The sequence below is a fragment of the Echinops telfairi genome, unplaced genomic scaffold (genome assembly GCF_000313985.2).
Source record: "Echinops telfairi isolate 266 unplaced genomic scaffold, ASM31398v2 ScPeMD7_19;HRSCAF=73, whole genome shotgun sequence".
Classification (NCBI taxonomy): Eukaryota; Metazoa; Chordata; class Mammalia; order Afrosoricida; family Tenrecidae; genus Echinops; species Echinops telfairi.
Window position 1 is genome coordinate 3625910 of NW_022103916.1, and position 9157 is coordinate 3635066.

At 39.3% G+C, this 9157-nt stretch overlaps 1 pseudogene; it reads left to right on the forward strand.

Moving 5' to 3' along the window:
- Nucleotides 1-1339: 1339 nt before the first annotated feature.
- LOC101659559 lies at nucleotides 1340-2440 on the forward strand (annotated as a pseudogene).
- The last annotated feature ends 6717 nt before the right edge of the window (nucleotides 2441-9157 follow it).

The following is a 9157-nucleotide window of genomic DNA, read 5'->3' on the forward strand; positions in this document are numbered from 1 at the left end:
GGCTTCTCCTCAGGGATGTCTTGCATGATGTGAGCCTTGTAAGCTGAAGCAGGGAACTAGCTAAGGCAGCCGCACCCTGGTCTGACCATCACAAAGCAAGAGACCCGAGAACTAGAAAGGTGAGACTCACTGAGCCATTTATCCCTCCACCCTTCAATTAACCCCACATGTGTTTATTGGCCAGGTGGGCACAATAAACTAATTACCTCAAACCCCAAGGACCAAACATGAAAATTTAATATTGAAAAAAATCATAAATGTGGCACTCATATAATATGATGTCTACTGATAAACTGAATGTTCTTTAAAAACTATAAGGCCTTGGGCCACAGCAAGATAAGATAAGACATTCATGCTCAGGAGAAAGCATAATTTAGTTTCAGATTGGGGAAAACAATGTGAACAGCTGAGGAATTAATGTATTAAAAATCACTTCATATATCTTACCAGTTCTTAGGAGAATCCACATCTCAATGTATGGCAACATTTTATACTCCTAAAAGATCTTTTACATCTATTGTACATAGGGTTTCTATGATTTGGAACCTACTTAAAGGTACCTAAGAACAACAAAGACTTTTTAGAAGCCTAGTAGCAGAACTGGTTAAATGTTCAACTACTAATCAAAAGGCTATTAGTTAGCCTCAACTACCAACTCTGCAGAAGACCACAAATATCACAGCCTCTGAAACCCCATGGAGCAGTGCTACTCTGTCCTCTAAGGCACTATGAGTTGGAATGATCTCAAAAACAATGGGATTAGATTTTTTGTTGGGTTTGGTTAAATTAAAGATCTCCTAGTTTATGAGTCCCCAACAGTTAGGGCATACAAACAAGTAGGAAGATTTTTTTGGCTACACAAGAGATCCTTTATACTAAAATACAACTTCCTTTCTCACCCCACCTATATCAATTTCCAATTTAGTTGTATTTGATAAAGAAAAGACTTAAGAGGAACCTACAAAAACAAAACAAATGTATCACTATGTGTCAGATGCTTTAGGCAATAAGGATACAACCACAAATGTAAGAAACGTTTGTGGGAAATGTCCATTATTTTCAATTCCCTTTTTCCATTTGGCAAGGAGTACCCTCTGCAGGACAGCCCTGCAGCTGAGGACACTACAGAGAAGGGGGTAGCTGGCTAGAGGAGAAACCTAAAGAAAATCCCTGAACTGAAAAGCTTCCCCATCACTCACCCCCACCTGTACCCCACACCAGTTCAGAGCCTCTGACATCGCCCCGGGAAACCCCGAAGGCAGAACTCAGGTTCCCTAAATTATAAAAGCAAGAAAAACTCCGGAAAAAGAAAACCAAGAAGGCAAGTGATTCCAGCAACATGGCAAATTGGCCAACACCAAGTGAATTAGTGAACACTGGAGGTCAAATTGTCATTAGTCAAGAAAATAAGAAACTACAAAATAGAAAAGAAAAAGGTTGAAAAGAGAAGCAATAGTGATTCTCAAGAAAATGGGGAAACAAAATTAGATAGCTCCAGTGAAAATGTCAATGAAGATGAGACTCAGTAAACTAATCAATAAAAGACCTAGCAAGCACAAGTAGGTACCCCTCCACTTAGATGATTTAAGAACACACTGTCAAAAAAGACCCGGACCCTAGAACAGCTTGATATATCACCCTGAAGTAAGTAAAAAAGCACATAACAATAGACAAAGTGATAAATGAAGTTGAAGGCAAGAGAGAGAAAAGAGATGATCAAGATGAAGTTTCCAGTGTAAGAAGTGTGGGTGGTAATATCCAAAGTTCTTTAGGGAAGGAGGGTGTCGAAGAGGATGAGGCAGAGGAAATCCTTGCTTGAACGTTGATTATTCATATGGCTATCAAGAAAAGGATGGAAGGACTGATCAACAATTTCAAACAGAACTTACTATGACAACAGTACAGACATAAACATGTACCCTGTGGAAGAAGCACTGCTTAAAGAGTATATTAAGAGCCAAATTGAGTTTTTACTTCAGAATAGAACATTTGAAGCAGGACTTCTTTCTTTGAAGAAAGATGGGTAAAGCAAGGTTTCTCTTACCTGCTTTCTTGATTGCTTGTTTTCACTGAGTTCAGGCTCTCACTACAAACCTTAATTTCATTTTAGAAGCACTTAAAGATAGTAGAGAAGTGGAAATTGTGAATGAGAAGATGAGAAAAAAAGAACCAGAAAAATGACCAATCCCGAGTAGAAAGCAAATGGTTTGAGAATGATGATGGCAACAAATGTACAAATGTGCTTGACACAATGGATGGATGGATGGATTGTGACAAGAGTTGTGCAAGCCCCCAATAAAATGATTTTACAAAATGGCCAATCCCTGACTCTACTCCATGGAGTGTACCATAGACTGGTTTCTCCCAATTAAATGACTGTTCAGAGTCTGTGCCTGATCAGGCTTTTGGCTCACATACAGTCAGGGTGATGATCTACTGATGCCCTTGGCTGTCAGATGATCAAAATATGCAATGGAATATGTGAATCACTGAATTATCAATATAAGTATTGGAACAAATCATAATGCATGAATGATAACAACCAAATCTATCTTGTCTGCTGTGTGAAAGAATGCTTACTCTACCTCCCTTAAAGGAAATTGGGTCAGCACTACAGTAACGATAACCACCTTTGTGATGATAATAAGAGAGACCAGAGGACTGCAATTTTTTTCCCGGAGCTGCACATTTGTGAGTATTTGGCTTGAGTTGCATGGGCTAATTTTATTCAATGTGGAAGAGTTAATTATCATTCTGGAAATATTTTAAGAATTCTGTCTTTTGCTTCTCCAGAGTTATGCACAAAAGTAACACAGAAATAGAATTTCCCAGAATTTTAGGTCCTTTGCTATTTGATTTGCCCTTTAATATAGTGTACAACTGTACATGGTATAATATACACATTGTCGCGATGTTTCTCATGGACTCTAAAATATACCAATGTGGACTTCAAGGAATAAGATATTTAAGAAATGAACAAAGGTATATTTTTCTTTACTCATTCAAATGTATTTTTTATATATAAGCATGGAGATCTATACATCAATAAAGTACTGATGATGGGAGAAAAAAGATCTATCAACAAAAACTACAAAAAGAACAGCTTCTGAGGCTGTTTATGTGAAACTAAAAACCTCACAGGTTTTAAACTCCTAGTTTGTAGATTTTGGCCAAGGTTATATGGAGCAACTTAGCAAGTTAGCCTAATATCTGGTTTAGTACTTCTGCTCTATCTCCTCCTTTGTGCACAGTGTTGGGGTTCTTAAAAGTTTGTAAGCATCCACCCAAGTTACAACAATGGGTCTCTATTCACCTGGAGTAACACAGGAAGAAGGAGAATGAGGAACAGGAATAAAAACTGGAATGTGTGGCAATGCCTCTGAGAAGCTACCTTCTTTGCCAAGAATCCTAAAGAAACAGACACTGTACACAACCATTACTGAACAGCTTGTACAAAAATTCTATGGAAGAATTCTATTCAAAAAGTATGGGAAACTAACACCAAAGGAAATATAGCAAAGACTATATTCCCTAACTTATAACAGAGGGAACCTAGAAAGTTAGTATTCCACAATAGGAAAGCCTCTACTTTGGTAAGTTAGAGGTAAAGTACAAGTACATTACCCTGCTTTAAGTATCGTTCCCACAGATTCTCCCCTAACAGCTATGCTGCCTTAAAGTGAGCACATGGTTGATTTTATCTCCCTTCAAAAGCAGACATCCTGTTGCTATCTCTTTCTGCCTGTGCCACCAAGCCCCTCCCCCCTCACACCTTCACCCAATGCAGGTATTAGGTTTCCTCACCTTTAAGCTTAGGGACCTTACTGTAGGTTCTACCCACCTTATGACATATGTAACTACTGAATATGCATGTCTTATGGCTACCTATAAATATCCCAAGGTAGTAAAGACACTCTCTCTTCTCTCCCACTTCCATGTGGCCACCAAGAGGGGCTGAGGTGAGCATGCGACCATAAAATGTGTCTGCCTCCTTTATTTTATTGTCTCTCCTATCTTTCCTATTCTCTATGACTTTACTATAATCTTTATATATTATAACCGTACAATTTCACCTACTGACTCTTCAGTTGTTAGAGGCTGGTCTCCTCTGACAGAAAGGGAAAACATGAAGAACAGAATTTCAAATTCTTATGGAATCCAGATTTTCCAGAACCACAGATACTTGATGCACCCCTAAAACTACTTCCCTGACATAATCTTTAAAACTTAAATAAAAAATTATCTCTGAAGTCTTCTTAAAAGCAAGCAATATCAACTGCCACCAAGTCAATTCTGACCCATAGTGACTCTCTAGGATAGATAGAACGGTTCTCTGGGGTTTCTGAAGCTATAAATATTTATGGGAAGAGATAGCCTCATCTTTCTCCTGTGGTGTGGCTGGTGGTTTTAAACTGATGATCCTGCATGTACCACAATGTGTAACCCAAATAGTTTAGCTCAACTAGAAAAGAATGTCTGCCTTGAGCATTGTGCTCTTTTAAGAATTATTTCTAGGGAATCAAAGTGACAACAGCAACCTGAAAGATCAGACAGGAAATGCAGGGGGAATTTTATGCTGCTGGAGGAGGAACAATTCAGAAAAGAAGGGTGAGAATAAATGCATAACTAGAAAAATGTAACCAGTGAAACTGAATTTTACACATATAAAATAATTAGTAAATGTTCTACATTTTCAACAAAAATAAATGTAAAAATTTAAACAAAAAATTATTAAAATTGTGTGTAACAAAGATGTGAAAGTTCCAAACACACATGGAGAATATGTAGGGGAGGTGTCAGAATGGGGTTGGGCTGGTAATAAAGGGAAATAGAGAAGAGTACAGCTTTAGTGAAAGGTTTAAGAAAGGAGAAAGGCAGGTTTGGGTGTTTCTTTGAATGGAGAAGCAGTAAACATTTTATGGGTAAGGAAAATCTAGTACAAGTTTAAGTCCTTCACATTTATTACCTCAGTGGGCCCCACAATGAAACTGTGAGGGTAAACTGGAAAGGTACAATTCACCCCCTTTTACAGTTCCAGATGTGTTAAGTGACGTTAACACCAGACCACATACTATTATCTAGCACATATCACCCAGTTCTTTCCTGGACTTGTTTTATTTCATGGATTCAGGTATGTGTTCATGAAGTCTCTCTGATCACACTCAAAAACATTCCCAAACAGTTTAAGGTCCAAACAGAAAAGCAGCATTGTGAGGAGGTAGAATGCACATTGGGTTTGGAGTCTGAACCATTGGGCTTCAAAATCACCCAATAGCATCTTTGTGGTTCAGTTTCCTCATCAGCTATATATAACAGCTATAAGACCCACTTTTGCAGAGGAGTCGTGTTATTCCATATAAATTTTGTATGTAAGAAGTCTAATGCACATCCAATCTTATTTCCTACCTCATCCCTCTAAACTCAGCCAAGCAGCAAAAGGCTAAATTGGGCATGCCCACCGTTAACCATATGAAAATTATTTAGTCCACAATTGTTTTGAGTTGCATGCTCTAAGTCTTTACCTTTCCAAAAGAAAAACTTGAGTTAATCCACAAGCTAGAAAACTCATCTGATGATATTACAAGTTAACTCAGGGAAAATAAATTTATTTAGATGATCACCATATATGCTCTTCTTTATCCTGAACATTAAATACTTGCTTTGGAGTATATTAATTTAGGTAATTATCCCGCCTCTGGAGTAGGGGTAAGGGGATTGAGACCATCAAAAACATCCTTCCATAAAATCCTCTACAGAACACTTGTTTTCTACCACCTTCATAACACTGAGCCTTAATTGTAAAAAAAGATAGAATCCTTTCCACCTTCCAAATCTTTTGTGTCCCTTACACACAAGGATAGATATTGGAGAACCCACTGGCCATCCCAGTGTTAAGCGTTGAGACCTATTCAGGCACAGAGGAGCTAAGCTGATAAGAAAGTAGAAAAGGCTTCACTGTATATACACCAAGGCAGGTTACAAACAGCAACAAGGATTCATGGGATGAATGAAAGCACTGGCCACACACAAAGAAGGCTTACCGTTTACTTCTGGCCCTGCCCGTAGCCAACAGGGTGAAATAGAGCCCCTTTCCATCTCAGGTCTCAGTTTCGCCACCTGGAAAAATGAGGTAACGGAACGATCTCCATGCTATTGAAAACGTGAACCATAGAGCATCGGCATTAGTAACACCTGGGCGCTTGTCAGCAATTCAAACTATCTGGCCCAGAGCTAAGCTTACCAAATTAAAATCTGAAAGCTAGCAATATCCCCAGGTGATTTGCATCTACATTAAAGTTTAACAAGCACTGTTCTAGATACCTTTCAACCTTTGACATTCTAGGATTTTAAGTTGAGAAGGCAACTTAGCGGAAAAGCCAGAGCTGAAAGAGTTTGTGGGAAGTGATAGAAGAAAGCAAGCCAGTAGAATTAAAAGGAAGAGCACACAGATATGTCTTCTTTCGCATCCTTTGACCTGTAATTCAAAATTTTCAATGGGTTTACTCAGCACACTGCTTAGCAGGAGAAAGCGGTTTTGTCACAGAGACTCTAAGCATCCCAGTAAGAGAAAACAGTGCAAAACAGCGAGCTGAAGCAACACCAAAACCGACCAGAGGTGACAGAACAGAACAAGCCTGAAAGTGCCTACCTCACCCCAAAAGTGAAGGGAGATCAGCAAACACCAGGTATTCACTCAAAGACCTGGAGAGACCTTGAAATGAACGGAAATTTGTGTCCCAGTGAGCTGTATTGGTCTCCCTCCAATCAACACAGTAGCAGATTTTGAAAACCAAGGCCTTAGGAGGAAGCACAGTGGTGATTGGCCATTAGCAAGCCAATCAGCGTACAGTGCTGCAATAAGCATTCACCGAGCAAAGAGGGGTGGACCTGACGTTTTAAAATTGAACTCTGTGTTGTATGAGCCCCTAATAAAATGTTTTAAAAAAAAATTGAACTCTGCAGCTAAAGGGCTTTGCTTTGGGGTCTGGTTTCAAGTGCAATTGATTGGCCGGGGCTAGACTGGCAGATCCGAGTACTGGGTCTCTTTAACGAAAAGTTTGTATTTAACCTTGCTAGTGAGTTAGTGGTTAGGCTGTTAACCTCAAAGTCAGCCATTCAAACCACCTGCTGCTCCGTGGGAGAAAGATGAGGCTTTACAGTTTACAGTTTTCCTGAAAATTTACAGGTTTACTTTGTCCTATAGAGTTGCCATGAGTCGGAATCAACTCAATGGCAAAGAGTTTGGATTTTGGAGAGGATGGGAAGAATCTTGGTCGCATAGTGGATCACGCTTTGGGCTGCTAACTATAAGGCCTGCGGTTCGAATCCACCAGTTGCTAGTCCCAAAGCTTTCTACTCCCATAAAAATGTATAGCCTTGGAGACACAAAGGGACAGTTCTACCCTGAGTAAATCTCCGGAGGCTGTAAGTTCTATGAGGCCCTATACACATGTTATAAGTTGGAATTGACTGGCTATCACCTAACATTAACTCTTACAGGATTCACAAATGGCTCTATGAGCAGGGCAGAAATCACAGCCTGTTTCATGGATGCGCAATTGAACTGAAGAGATCTAATAGTAGCTAAAATAAAGTCAGCATTGTGTTGTTCTTGGGTGTCTTTTAGTAGATTCGTGACCTCAGGTGGCATAAGATTTTCTTGATATATCTATATCTATCTATAAACTTAAAAAAACTGTTATTGTGAAATATGTGAAGGATTACAGAGCTGATCAGAGTTTTTTACTTTCAACAATTCATATACATTTTGTTTCAATTCATTCATTGCAATCTCTTTAATGTACCATCATTTACACACACACACACACACACACACACACACACACCTTCTTCCCTGAGTTTTCTGTTTTCATTCCTAACCCCCTGAACTTTCCCTTGGGTAAATGCTGCCCTATTGATCTTAAATGTTTAATTATTCTATCACAAGGGTGAGTTCAGTTCCAGACATGAAGGATCACTAAGGGTCATAGTCTTGGGGGTGAGGGGTCCCATCAGTCACTATATGATCAGTAAGCCTTGTCTTTTTCATGATTTTAAGTTCTGTTCCATATTTTTCTACCATTCAATCGAGGACTTTCTAATGTTATACTTTTCAGAGAAGTTGGTAGTGACAGTGACATTATCTTTATGAAAGTATATCACCAAGTCTTTCTCCCACAGAGCAGCTTAGTCAGTTGAACCAGTCAAACTTTCAGTTAACTTTTGAGGGATGAACAAGTTGCACCACCAAAACAGCCCCAAATCAATCCCTTTGCTGTTGAGTAGATTCCAACTCATAGTGGCCTTATAGGAGGACAGTATAGGCTCCATATTATTTCCAAGGCTGTAAACTTTACAGAAGCAAGCTGCCACATTGTGTTCCTTTGGAGTAGCTAGTGAACTCAAACTATCTACCTTTTGCTGGGCTGAGCACTTAACCACTGTGCCACCACTGTGTTGTTGTATGCCATGGAATTAATTCCAACTCATTGTGACCTTATAGGATGCAGTATAACTGCATCCATAGAGTTTCTATAGGCTGTAATCTTTAATGGAACAGATAGCCAGGTCTTTTATCTCACAGAGAGAGGCTGGTGAGTTAAACCTCCACCCTTTCGGTTATGACTGAACCACTACACCACCAAAAAAGTGAAAATAAATAAAACAGGACCAAACCCACTGCCATCAAATCAATTCCAACTCACAGTGACCCTATATAGGATTTCCAGGGCTATCCTTACAGAACAGCCTAGTTCTACTCCCGTGGAGCAGCTGGTGGACCGGAAACGTATGATTAACAGCCCAACACCTAGCCCATAGCATCACCAGGCCTCTTTCGATTTAGCACTACCTCCAGAACACTTCCTTGTGCTCCTATACGACTTGTACATGGATCAAGATGCAGTTGTGTCAATGGAACAAGGGAATACAGCATGGTTTAAAATCAGGAAAGATATATGACAGGGTTGTATCCTCTCACTTATACTTATTTAATCTCCGTGCTGAGCAAAGAGGTTTGTAGGAAGGCTTATTAAAAATCCGCAATATGCAGATAACACAACTATGTTTGCTGAAAGCAAAGAGGACTTGAATCATTTACTTATAGAGATCAAGGATCTTTATGGATTACAACTCATTGTAAAGAAGACCAAAATCC